Source organism: Aegilops tauschii, chromosome 7, assembly GCF_002575655.3.
Source record: "Aegilops tauschii subsp. strangulata cultivar AL8/78 chromosome 7, Aet v6.0, whole genome shotgun sequence".
In the NCBI taxonomy this organism is placed as follows: domain Eukaryota; kingdom Viridiplantae; phylum Streptophyta; class Magnoliopsida; order Poales; family Poaceae; genus Aegilops; species Aegilops tauschii.
Window position 1 is genome coordinate 78,422,582 of NC_053041.3, and position 14,849 is coordinate 78,437,430.

Here is a 14,849-nt window from a genome sequence, read left to right on the forward strand (position 1 = left end):
AGAGCCCAGTGCCAGTTTCTTTTTTCCCTTCTTTCAGTGTTTCACAGAAAACGAATATCAAACGGAGTCCAAACGGAATGAAAACTTCGGGAGAGTTATTTTTGGAACGGAAGATCCAGAAGACTTGGAGTATACGTAAGGGAAGCAACGAGGAAGGCGCGAGGCAGGGGGCGCGCCCACCCCCCTGGGCGCGCCCTCGACCCTCGTGGGCCCCTCGTGGCTCCCCTGACCGACTTCTTTCGCCTATATATATATCCATATACCCCAAAACCATCGGGGAACAGAGTAGATCGGGAGTTCTGCCGCCACAATCCTCTGTAGCCACCAAAAACCAATCGGGACCCTGTTCCCGCACCCTGCCGGAGGGGGAATCCCTCACCAGTGGCCATCTTCATCACCCCGGCGCTCTCCATGACGAGGAGGGAGTAGTTCACCCTCGGGCTGAGGGTATGTACCAGTAGCTATGTGTTTGATCTCTCTCATGTTCTTGATTTGGCACGATCTTGATGTATCGCGAGCTTTGCTATTATAGTTGGACCTTATGATGATTCTCCCCCTATACTCTCTTGTAATGGATTGACGTTTGAAGTTATCTTATCGGATTGAGTCTTAAGGATTTGAGAACACTTGATGTGTGTCTTGCGTGGGATACCCGTGGTGACAATGGGGTATTCTATTGATTCACTTGATGTATGTTTTGGTGATCAACTTGCGGGTTCCGCCCATGAACCTATGCATAGGGGTTGGCACACGTTTTCGTCTTGACTCTTCGGTAGAAACTTTGGGGCACTCTTTGAAGTACTTTGTGTTGGTTTGAATAGATGAATCTGAGATTGTGTGATGCATATCGTATAATCATACCCACGGATACTTGAGGTGACATTGGAGTATCTAGGTGACATTAGGGTTTTGGTTGATATGTGTCTTGTGGTGTTATTCTAGTACGAACTCTTGAATAGATCGATGCGAAAGAATAACTTTGAGGTGGTTTCGTACCCTACCATAATCTCTTTGTTTGTTCTCCGCTATTATTGACTTTGGAGTGACACTTTTTTGCATGTTGAGGGATTGTTATATGATCCAATTATGTTATTATTGTTGAGAGAACTTGCACAAGTGAAAGTATGAACCCTAGGCCTTGTTTCCTAGCATTGCAATACCGTCTACGCTCACTTTTATCATTAGTTACCTTGCTGTTTTTATATTTTCAGATTACAAATACTCATATCTGTCATCCATATTGCACTTGTATCACCATCTCTTCGCCGAACTAGTGCACCTATACAATTTACCATTGTATTTGGTGTGTTGGGGGACACAAGAGACTCTTTGTTATTTGGTTGCAGGGTTGTTTGAGAGAGACCATCTTCGTCCTACGCCTCCCACGGATTGATAAACCTTAGGTCATCCACTTGAGGGAAATGTGCTACTCTCCTACAAACCTCTGCACTTGGAGGCCCAACAACGTCTACAAGGAGAAGGTTGCGTAGTAGACATCAAGCTCTTTTCTGGCGCCATTGCCGGGGAGGCGAGGAAAGCGGCACTAACACCCCGTCAACTATGCTCTTTTCTGGCGCCGTTGCCGGGGAGGTGAGTGCTTGAAGGTATATCTTTAGATCTTGCAATCGAATCTTTTAGTTTCTTGTTTTGTCACTAGTTTAGTCTATAAAAGAAAATTACAAAAAAAATTGGAATTGAGTTTGTCTCATACGCTTCATCTTTTTAATATATTTCGTGAGTATGATGGAAAGGAAAATTGTGCCAAAGTGTTAGAAGAAGAATGCATTAAAATGTTTGGCACTAAATCTTTGAATGATGAGCATGATTGTAATGTTGTTAGTATGAACTCTTTGAATATCCATAGTACTAATGATGATTGCACTAGTCATGATGAAAATGTCTCTTATAAGCATGTTGATTTTTGTGGAGTGCATAGAGTTTGCAAATACATACCAAAAAGGGAAGATAGATTTTGTAAGAGGCATAAGTACTTAGAAACTAAATGGTTGCAAGAAAGGCTAGATGTTTGTGCTGAAAATTTAAATTTTCTTAGCCATACTTGTGAACTTTGCAATGAACGTGATCATTTAACTATCCGATGCAAATTGTTTCATGATCTAATCGTGTCCAAAAATTGTGTTGACTTGATTTCCCTTGCACATCATAATGAACTTAGTTTGATTATGGGTTACGAAGAAATGAAACGTATAACTGAGTATCTTCCAGACTTTGCCCGTTATAAACTTCTTGATTTTGATCTAGAGGAAATTAATATGTATTGTGCGGTGAATTGCATTGAAAATCCTTATATTGCCAATTACATAAAGAAAAGAAAACAAATAGAAGATGAAGAGAATACTAACGAAAGGGAAGAGACTTCCCAATATTCTCCTATTATTTCTTATGATGAATCAGGTAACGAGGAGGAGCCTTCTATCCAACCAATTCCATCAATAAGGAGCTCAAAAAAGAGGGTTAAACCCACACATGATGTGAAGAAGAAAAAGAAAAGACGGAGAAGCAAAGGTAGAAAGGTATCTCTCCCAAATGATGTTGCTCCTATTACTCATTGTGATGATGATAATTGCTATACTACTGGTGCTATCTATACTATTAATGATGAGAATGATTATGCTTATGATATGAAAAGGCCCAAGCTTGGGGATGCCATGTTTGATGAAGATGATGTTTTTGAGAATATATTTGCTGCAATTAATGTTTATCCCAAGCTTGGGGATGCTACGTTTAATGAAGATGATATTTTTAGTCTCCCAATTTTTGATATGCAAATTTATAATGATGATAGCATGCCTCCTACTTATGATTATTATATTGATGAAAGTGGGTTTGGAGGAGTGTCAAATTTAGAAGTAATGATCCCACTATTTTGGAGGATGTTGAATCTTATTGTGATAATTACGAAAGTGGATTTGGAGAGGTCATGACTTTATTTAGTAATCATTCCACTATCTTGGAAGAGGTTTCAATCGATTATGATGAGAACAAAGTTGCTACCTATGATGATTATTGTGATGATACTTATGCTATAAAGAGTAGTGATGATTATATTTGTAAAACTTGTCATGATTATGATCACCCTTTTTCTGAACATTACTCTTTTAATGTGGAAACAATTTATAGTATTCAAGTCTCTTATGATACTCCCACTATTCCAATTGAGAAGAATTTTGCTTATGTGGAGAGTAATAAAATCCCTATGCTTGTAGATCATGAAAAGAATGCTTTAGGTGCTGGTTATATTGTTGAATTCATTCATGATGCTACTGAAAATTATTATGAGGGAGGAATATATGCTTGTAGGAATTGCAATAATACCAAGTTTCCTCTCTATGTGCTTAAAGTTTCGCAGTTATGCTTGTTTTACCTTCCTATGCAAGTTGATTCTTGTTCCCATAAATTGTTTGCTCACAAAATCCCTATGCATAGGAAGTGGGTTAGACTTAAATGTGCTAGTCATATTCTTCATGATGCTCTCTTTATGTTTCAATTCTTATCTTTTATGTGAGCATCATTGAAATCATCATGCCTAGCTAGGGGCGTTAAACGTTAGCGCTTGTTGGGAGGCAACCCAATTTTTATTTTTGTTCTTTCTTTTTGGTTCCGTTTAGTAATAAATGAATCATCTAGCCTCTGGTTCGGTGTGGTTTTATGTTTTAGTTAGTGTTTGTGCCAAGTAAGACCTATAGGATCTTCTTGGATGATAGTTATTTGATCTTGCTGAAAATTCCAGAAACTTTCTGTTCACGAAAAAAATTGTTTAAAATCACAAGAACGTGATAAAATACTGATTCCAATTGCAGAAGATCAATAAACAAATTATCTAGGTCGTCCTATTTTGGTAGAATTGTTTCAGTTCCAGAAGTTTGCGTTAGTTACAGATTACTACAGACTGTTCTGTTTTTGACATATTCTGTTTTTCGTGTGTTGTTTGCTTATTTTGATGAATCTATGGCTAGTAAAATAGTTTATAAACCATAGAGAAGTTGGGATACAGTAGGTTTAACACCAATACAAATAAAGAATGAGTTCATTACAGTAGCTTGAAGTGGTGTTTTCTTTTCTTTCGCTAACGGAGCTCACGAGTTTTCTGTTGAGTTTTGTGTTGTGAAGTTTTCAAGTTTCGGGTAAAGATTCGATGGACTATGGAATAAGGAGTGGCAAGAGCCTAAGCTTGGGGATGCCCAAGGCACCCCAAGGTAATATTCAAGGACAACCAAGAGCCTAAGCATGGGGATGCCCCGGATGGCATCCCCTCTTTTGTCTTCGTTCATCGGTAACTTTACTTGGAGCTATATTTTTATTCACCACATGATATGTGTTTTGCTTGGAGCGTCATTTTATTTTATTTAGCTTTGCTTGCTGTTTGAATAAAATACCAAGATCTGAAATTCTTAAATGAGAGAGAGTCTTCACAAAGCTACATAATTATTTAACTACTCATTGATCTTCACTTATATCTTTTTTGGAGTAGTTTGTCATTTACTCGTGTGCTTCACTTATATCCTATGAGTAAATGGTTGAATGATTTGAATGTCATAAATCTGAAATTATATATGTTTCATATGCCTTTCCCATGGGGAGTAATGCCTTCACATATAAGAAGTAGAGGTGGTAAATTTTTTGAAGGTTAGCAAACATTGTATTGGTCACTTGAACAATTCATGAAAGAATATTGAAGGAAGATAGATTTCAAATATAAATATATTATCTTGGACATCTTCTATGATTGTGAGCCCCATTAATTATTTTCAAACCTGAGCAAATTAGTTGAAGTTGGACAAGGAAGACAACATAATGAGTTATGCTTGGGTATATTTGTATAGAAGTTATATTGTTATGGATCCTCTAACATGTGGTGCTTGCTATTTAGAATCCTTTGCTAGCCAAAATATCTGTACTAAGCGGGAATACTGCTTGTGCATCGAAATTCCTTGAACCAAGTTTCTTTCATGAGTGTCCACCATATCTACCTATATGCGGTATTTACCTGCCATTCCAAGTAAATTTGCATGTGCCAAACTCTAAACCTTCAAATAATAATCTGTTTTGTATGCCCGAATCGCTCATGTAGCGACTAGGGGCTGTCAGGATCTTCCATGCTAGGTGGGTTATTCTCATGATGAGTGGACTCCGCTCATCATTCACGAGAAAATGGCTGGTAACTGGGATGCCCAGTCCTATGATCAAAAGATCAAAAAAATTCACAAATAATTTAAACAAAACTCCCGCAGGAATGTTGATAGTTGGATGGCACCCGTTGTTTTGGACAAGCCGTGGAGTGTGAATGTTGGTGGAGGGGGAGTAAAAACTTTACCTTTCTACGTGGGAACCGCCTATAATGTATGTAGTATGGAAGATATTGGGAACTCTTGGTCGTTATGTTGACAATGAAAGCATACCTCTCAAAATTATTTTCATCTCTGTTTTTGCTTCGAGCTCTGGCACCTCTGCAAATCCCTGCTTCCCTCTGCGAAGGGCTTGTCTTTTACTTTTATGCAAGAGTCAGTAGTATTCCTTCTCATTCCAACCTACTCTTTAGTTGGCAAGCATCATGTGATGGAAAGATCTAAGCATATACGGTCATTCAAATATATTTGAGCATGAATTATTATTGTTGACATTACCCTTGAGGTAAAAGGTTGGGAGGCGAAACATTAAGCCCCTATCTTTCTCTGTGTTCGATGAATACTATTTGTTCTAAAAATATGCTTTGAGTGGTAGCAATCATGGAAGACTAAATGATAGTTGAGTATGTGAAGTTTGCTGAATCAAAGCTCTGACATAGACTCTTCCTGAAAATAAGATGAATTGTAATTGTTTGATGACTAATAGCACGGTTTGTTAGTTTTCAAGAAAGTTTATGATCTATACTTTAACATGTGTGTTGACACACGAACACGTCACGTGTACCCTCGACGCCGGGGGTGATGCACCGCAGGTCACGTCAAAGGAGACCCGACCGACAGCGCGATACGCAAGACAGTCAGCGGGCGCTTTTGCAGACCCGAAAACCCCACACCCCCGGGAGGGACGCCGTCAGGGAATGCGGCGGCTATGGGCTGCCCTAGGTCGATTCGCTCGCCCCTAGAGCCTCGGGATTCGCAGCTCTCAAACACGAAGAACAGCAAAGAACGAGAGAGAAAACGGTGAAGAGATAAAACGTAGATGAAAAAGTAGTATATTGATTTGTTTGATTGTGTGTTGTTCAATCGGCCATCAGCCCCAATATATATAAGAGGCGGCTGGACTCCCCGTACAAGTAAAGGATTCATCTAGGCTTTCCTTACAAGAAATTACATCAATTCACGTCCTAGAGTCCCAGTTCTATTCCAACTCGAATTCAGTCTGAATCTGGCCCAACTTCTGTCTTCCTCCTTGTGCGGGCTGCCGAGCTTGCGTATGATCCCTGATCAAGACGGCCCAAATATCAAACTTGTGCGCCTCTACGATACGAACAACCCTCATGTTGATAACTTCTTGAAATAAGGCCATCTTGAATACTTTTCAAGGTCATCTTTACCTTCCAGTCGGACTCGGTCTTGCAGTAGACTGGATTATCCGAGTCTCGTAGTGAATTTGCAGGCCATATACTATCTCTGATGATGATGACTCCAAAACCAAAGATTACCGTCTTGATGATACGCACAACTTCTGTATTGAACACTTCTTCATCCGAGGTCATCTTGATAAACTTTCGGGCACATGTTCAGTTTCACTCGGATTCGAGCTCATCCACTCGGATATTAGAGACTTTCACTCGGATCGTCCGACTGGACTTTTTCGCTCGGAAGACAATCTTTCACTCGGATGACTATATTTCCACTCGGATGACTATATTTCCACTCGGAAGGCAATATCTTACTCGATCGGCAAGTTTTCGTTCCGATGGCAATCTTTTCACTCGGAATATTTTCACCTGGAAGACAATATCTTATTCGATCGGCAAGTTTTCGTTCCGATGGTAATCTTTTCACTCGGAATTCCGACTGAAAACATAGCCTGATCTTGTCTTGTCTCTCCAAGCCTCATACGTCCTCGGATTGAGACGAAGTATATATGAAAATCGATCGGCTCGACAAGACGAAACTTTTCTGTGTTGAAGGTTTTTCGATTCAAGGCCGTCTTGAGGGCCGAATTGCTCATGCATTGCATCAGACACTCATGAACATGTGTCTGGTGTCAAGCGTAATATTTTGGTCTCTGGCCTGTCCAAACCGTATTGACCGTAACTTTTGCATATGAACTCGGATTAAGATGATTTATATATGAAAATCAATTGCCTTGACGAGACGAAGACAATTCCTTTAAAGTGCTCCTTCATCTGAGGTCATAATGAGGGCATAATCGGCCGAAAAGCACTCAGAACACTAAATTTTGTCACTCGGGGTACAGCTTCGGCCACTGAGATGAGGTCGAATGGCGATAGCCTAAACATCAAAGTTGTTCCACTCGACGATGTGAAACTTTCTCATGCTAAAAACCCTTTCACTCTGTATCTTGCCAAAATTAGGTGTCAACAATGTGAATAGCTTGTTACTTGATCATGAAAACTTCTATGAGTTGAGCTACTGTTATGACATATGATGATGCTAGAAAAGGTGATTGAAATTATCACTGATCAAACTTGTGCACCTGCTAGCATTCACACTTCATAAATTATTTCTTTTATCATTTACCTACTCGAGGAAGAGCAGGAATTAAGCTTGGGGATGCTGATACGTCTCCAACGTATCTATAATTTACGAAGTATTCATGCTATTATATTATCCATCTTGGATGTTTAATGAGCTTTACTATGCACTTTTATATTATTTTTGGGACTAACCTATTAACCCAGAGCCCAGTGCCAGTTTCTGTTTTTCCCTTGTTTCAGTGTTTCGCAGAAAAGGAATATCATACGGAGTCCAAATGGAATGAAACCTTCGGGAGAGTTATTTTCGTAACGGAAGCAATCCAGAAGACTTGGAGTATACGTAAGGGAATCAACGAGGCAGGGGGCACGCCCTCCACCCTCGTGGGCCCCTCGTGGCTCACCTGACTGACTTCTTTCGCCTATATATATCCATATACCCTAAAACCATCGGGGAACAGAATAGATCGGGAGTTCCGCCCCCGCAAGCCTCTGTAGCCACCAAAAACCATCGGGACCCTGTTCCAGTACCCTGTAGGAGGGGGAATCCCTCACCGGTGGCCATCTTCCCGGCGCTCTCCATGACGAGGAGGGAGTAGTTCACCCACGGGGCTGAAGGTATGTACCAGTAGCTATGTGTTTGATCTCTCTCTCTCTCGTGTTCTTGATTTGGCACGATCTTGATGTATCGCAAGCTTTGCTATTATAGTTGGATCTTATGATGTTTCTCCCCCTCTACTCTCTTGTAATGGATTGAGTTTTCCCTTTGAAGTTATCTTATCAGATTGAGTCTTTAAGGATTTGAGAACACTTGATGTATGTCTGGCGTGGGATACCCGTGGTGACAATGGGGTATTCTATTGATTCACTTGATGTATGTTTTGGTGATCAACTTGCGGGTTCAGTGACCTTGTGAACTTATGCATAGGGTTTGCCACACGTTTTCGTCTTGACTCTCCGGTAGAAACTTTGGGGCACTCTTTGAAGTACTTTGTGTTGGTTTGAATAGATGAATCTGAGATTGTCTGATGCATATCGTATAATCATACCCACGGATACTTGAGGTGACATTGGAGTATCTAGGTGACATTAGGGTTTTGGTTGATATGTGTCTTAAGGTGTTATTCTAGTACAAACTCTTGAATAGATCGATGCGAAAGAATAACTTTGAGGTGGTTTCGTACCCTTCCATAATCTCTTCGTTTGTTCTCCGCTATTAGTGACTTTGGAGTGACTCTTTGTTGCATGTTCGGGGACTGTTATATGATCCAATTATGTTATTATTGTTGAGAGAACTTGCACTAGTGAAAGTATGAACCCTAGGCCTTGTTTCCTAGCATTGCAATACCGTTTACGCTCACTTTTATCATTAGTTACCTTGCTGTTTTTATATTTTCAGATTACAAATACTCATATCTATCATCCATATTGCACTTGTATCACCATCTCTTCGCCGAACTAGTGCACCTATGCAATTTACCATTGTATTGGGTCTGTTGGGGACACAAGAGACTCTTTGTTATTTGGTTGCAGGGTTGTTTGAGAGAGACCATCCTCATCCTACGCCTCCCACGGATTGATAAACCTTAGGTCATCCACTTGAGGGAAATTTGCTACTGTCCTACAAACCTCTGCACTTGGAGGCCCAACAACGTCTACAAGGAGAAGGTTGCATAGTAGACATCATGCATCACCATGATCTTACGTGTGCGTAGGAATTTTTTTGAAATTACTACGTTCCCCAACAGTGGCATCCGAGCCAGGTTTATGCGTAGATGTTATATGCACGAGTAGAACACAAGTGAGTTGTGGGCGATACTAGTCATACTGCTTACCAGCATGTCATACTTTGATTCGGCGGTATTGTTGGATGAAGCGGCCCGGACCGACATTACGCGTACGCTTACGCGAGACTGTTCTACCGACGTGCTTCGCACACAGGTGGCTGGCGGGTGTCAGTTTCTCCAACTTTAGTTGAATCGAGTGTGGCTACGCCCGGTCCTTGTGAAGGTTAAAACATCACATACTTGACGAAATATCTTTGTGGTTTTGATGCGTAGGTAAGAACGGTTCTTGCTCAGCCCGCAGCAGCCACGTAAATACTTGCAACAACAAAGTAGAGGACGTCTAACTTGTTTTTGCAGGGCACGTTGTGATGTGATATGGTCAAGACATGATGCTAAATTTTATTGTATGAGATGATCATGTTTTGTAACAAAGTTATCGGCAACTGGCTGGAGCCATATGGTTCTCGCTTTATTGTATGAAATGCAATCGCCATGTAATTGCTTTACTTTATCACTAAGCGGTAGCGATAGTCGTAGAAGCAATAGTTGGCGAGACAACAACGATGCTACGATGGAGATCAAGGTGTCGCGCCGGTGATGATGGTGATCATGACAGTGCTTTGGAGATGGAGATCAAAGGCACAAGATGATGATGGCCATATCATATCACTTATATTGATTGCATGTGATGTTTATCTTTTATGCATCTTATTTTACTTAGTTTGGCGGTAGCATTATAAGATGATCTCTCACTAAATTTCAAAGTACAAGTGTTCTCCCTGAGTATGCACCGTTGCGAAAGTTCGTCGTGTCGAGACACCACGTGATGATCGGGTGTGATATGCTCTATGTTCACATACAACGGGTGCAAGCCAGTTTTGCACACGCAGAATACTCGGGTTAAACTTGATGAGCCTAGCATATGCAGATATGGCCTCGGAACACTGAGACCGAAAGGTCGAGCGTGAATCATATGGTAGATATGATCAACATAGCGATGTTCACCATTGAAAACTACTCCATCTCACGTGATGATCAGCCATGGTTTAGTTGATATGGATCAAGTGATCACTTAGATGATTAGAGGGATGTCTATCTAAGTGGGAGTTCTTTAGTAATATGATTAATTGAACTTTAATTTATCATGAACTTAGTACGCGATAGTATTTTGCATGTCTATGTTGTTGTAGATAGATGGCCCGTGCTGTTGTTCCGTTGAATTTCAATGCGTTCCTTGAGAAAGCTAAGTTGAAAGATGATGGTAGCAACTACACGGACTAGGTCCGTAACTTGAGGATTATCCTCATTGCTGCACAGAAGAATTACATCTTGGAAGCTCCGCTAGGTGCCAAACCCGCTGCAGGAGCAACGCCAGATGTTATGAACGTCTGGCAGAGCAAAGCTGATGACTACTCGATAGTTCAGTGTGCCATGCTTTACGGCTTAGAACCGGGTCTTCAACGACGTTTTGAACGTCATGGAGCATATGAGATGTTCCAGGAGTTGAAGTTAATATTTCAAGCAAATGCCCGGATTGAGAGATATGAAGTCTCCAATAAGTTCTACAGCAGCAAGATGGAGGAGAATAGTTCTGTCAGTGAGCATATACTCAAAATGTCTGGGTATAACAATCACTTGATTCAACTGGGAGTTAATCTTCCGGATGATAGTGTAATTGACAGAATTCTTCAATCACTGCCACCAAGCTACAAGAGCTTCATGATGAACTATAACATGCAAGGGATGGATAAGACAATTCCCGAGCTCTTCGCGATGCTAAAGGCTGCGGAGGTAGAAATCAAGAAGGAGCGTCAAGTGTTGATGGTCAACAAGACCACTAGTTTCAAGAAAAAGGGTAAAGGGAAGAAGGGGAACTTCAAGAAGAACATCAAGCAAGTTGCGGCTCAAGTGAAGAAACCCAAGTCTGGACCTAAGCCTGAGACTGAGTGCTTCTACTGCAAAGGGACTGGTCACAGGAAGCGGAACTGCCCCAAGTATTTGGCGGATAAGAAGGATGACAAGGTGAACAAAGGTATATGTGATATACATGTTATTGATGTGTACCTTACTAATGCTCACAGTAGCACCTGGGTATTTGATACTGGTTCTGTTGCTAATATTTGCAACTCGAAATAGGGACTACGGATTAAGCGAAGATTGGCTAAGGACGAGGTGACGATGCGCGTGGGAAATGGTTCCAAAGTCAATGTGATCGCGGTCGGCACGCTACCTCTACATCTACCGTCGGGATTAGTTTTAGACCTGAATAATTGTTATTTGGTGCCAGCATTGAGCATGAACATTATATCTGGATCTTGTTTGATGCGAGACGGTTATTCATTTAAATCTGAGAATAATGGTTATTCTATTTATATGAGTAATATCTTTTATGGTCATGCACCCTTGAAGAGTGGTCTATTTTTGATGAATCTCGATAGTAGTGATACACATATTCATAATATTGAAGCCAAAAGATGCAAAGTTAATAATGATAGTGCAACTTATTTGTGGCACTGCCGTTTAGGTCATATTGGTGTAAAGCGCATGAAGAAACTCTATGCTGATGGGATTTTGGAATCACTTGATTATGAATCACTTGATGCTTGCGAACCATGCCTGATGGGCAAGACGACTAAGACTCCGTTCAATGGAACAATGGAGCGAGCAACTGACTTATTGGAAATAATACATACTGATGTATGCGATCCGATGAGTGTTGAGGCTCGCGACGGGTATCGTTATTTTCTGACCTTCACATATGATTTGAGCAGATATGGGTATATCTACTTGATGAAACATAATTCAGAAACATTTGAAAAGTTCATATAATTTCAGAGTGAAGTGGAAAATCATCGTAACAAGAAAATAAAGTTTCTACGATCGGATCTTGGAGGAGAATATTGGAGTTACGAGTTTGGTCTTCATTTGAAACAATGTGGAATAGTTTCGTAACTCATGCCACCTGGAACACCACAGCGTAATGGTGTGTCCGAACATCGTAACCGTACTTTATTAGATATGGTGCAATCTATGATGTCTCTTACCGATTTACCACTATTGTTTGGGGTTATGCATTAGAGACAGCTGCATTCACGTTAAATAGGGCACCATCTAAATCCGTTGAGACGACACCATATGAACTGTGGTTTGGCAAGAAACCAAAGTTGTCGTTTCTTAAAGTTTGGGGTTGCGATGCTTATGTAAAATAGTTTCATCCTGATAAGCTCAAACCCAAATCAGAGAAATGTGTCTTCATAGGATACCCAAAGGAGACAGTTGGGTACACCTTCTATCACAGATCCGAAGGAAAGACATTCGTTGCTAAGAATGGATCCTTTCTAGAGAAGGAGTTTCTCTCGAAAGAAGTGAGTGGGAGGAAAGTAGAACTTGATGAGGTAACTATACATGCTCCCTTATTGGAAAGTAGTTCATCATAGAAATATGTTCCTGTGACTCCTACACCAATTAGTGAGGAAGCTAATGATGATGATCATATAACTTCAGATCAAGTTACTACTGAACCTCGTAGATCAACCAGAGTGAGATCCGCACCAGAGTGGTACGGTAATCCTGCTCTGGAGGTCATGTTACTTGACCATGACGAACCTACGAACTATGAGGAAGCGATGATGAGCCAGATTCCGCAAGATGGCTTGATGCCATGAAATCTGAGATGGGATCCATGTATGAGAACAAAGTGTGGACTTTGGTTGACTTGCCCGATGATCGGCAAGCCATAGAAAATAAATGGATCTTCAGGAGGAAGACGGACGCTGATAGTAGTGTTACTATCTACAAAGCTAGACTTGTCGAAAAAGGTTTTTGACAAAGTTCAAGGTGTTGACTATGATGAGATTTTCTCACTCGTAGCGATGGTTAAGTCTGTCCGAATCATGTTAACAAATTGATACATTTTATGAAATCTGGCAAATGGATGTCAAAACTACATTCCTTAATGGATTTCTTAAAGAAGAGTTGTATATGATGCAACCAGAAGGTTTTGTCGATCCTAAAGGTGCTAACAAAATGTGCAAGCTCCAGCGATCCATCTATGGATTGGTGCAAGCATCTCGGAGGTGGAATATACGCTTTGATGAGTTGATCAAATCATATAGTTTTATACAGACTTGCAGTGAAGCCTGTATTTACAAGAAAGTGAGTGGGAGCACTACATAATTTCTGATAAGTATATGTGAATGACATATTGTGGATCGGAAATAATGTAGAATTTTCTGGAAAGCATAAAGGAGTATTTGAAAGGAGTTTTTCAAAGAAAGACCTCGGTGAAGCTACTTACATATTGAGCATCAAGATCTATAGAGATAGATCAAGACGCTTGATAAGTTTTTTCAATGAGTACATACCTTGACAAGATTTTGAAGTACTTCAAAATGGAACAGTCAAAGAAAGAGTTGTTGCCTGTGTTGCAAGGTGTAAAATTGAGTAAGACTCAAAGCTCGACCACGGCAGAAGATAGAAAGAGAATGAAAGTCATTCCCTATGCCTCAGCCATAGGTTCTATAAAGTATGCCATGCTGTGTACCAGATCTATTGTATACCCTACACTGAGTTTGGCAAGGGAGTACAATAGTGATTTAGGAGTAGATCACTGGACATCGGTCAAAGTTATCCTTAGTGGAATAAGGATATGTTTCTCGATTATGGAGGTGACAAAAGGTTCGTCGTAAAGGGTTGCGACGATGCAAGTTTTGACACTGATCTAGATGACTCTAAGTCTCAATCTGAATACATATTGAAAGTGGGAACAATTAGCTAGAGTAGCTCCGTGCAGAGCATTGTTGACATAGAAATTTGCAAAATACATACGGATCTGAGGCAGACCCGTTGACTAAACTTCTCTCACAAGCAAAACATGATCACACCTTAGTACTCTTTTGGTGTTAATCACATGGCGATGTGAACTAAGATTACTAACTCTAGTAAACCCTTTGAGTGTTGGTCACATGGCGATGTGAACTATGGGTGTTAATCACATGGTGATGTGAACTATTGGTGTCAAATCACATGGCGATGTGAACTAGATTATTGACTCTAGTGCAAGTGGGAGACTAAAGGAAATATGCCCTAGAGGCAATAATAAAGTTATTATTTATTTCCTTAGATCATGATAAATGTTTATTATTCATGCTAGAATTGTATTAACCGGAAACTTAGTACATGTGTGAATACATAGACAAACAGAGTGTCACTAGTATGCCTCTACTTGACTAGCTCGTTGAATCAAAGATGGTTAAGTTTCCTACCCATATATAGACATAAGTTTTCATTTGATTAACTGGATTACATCATTAGAGAATGATGTGATTGACTTGACCCATTCCGTTAGCTTAGAACTTGATCGTTTAGTATGTTGCTATTGCTTTCTTCATGACCTATACATGTTCCTATGA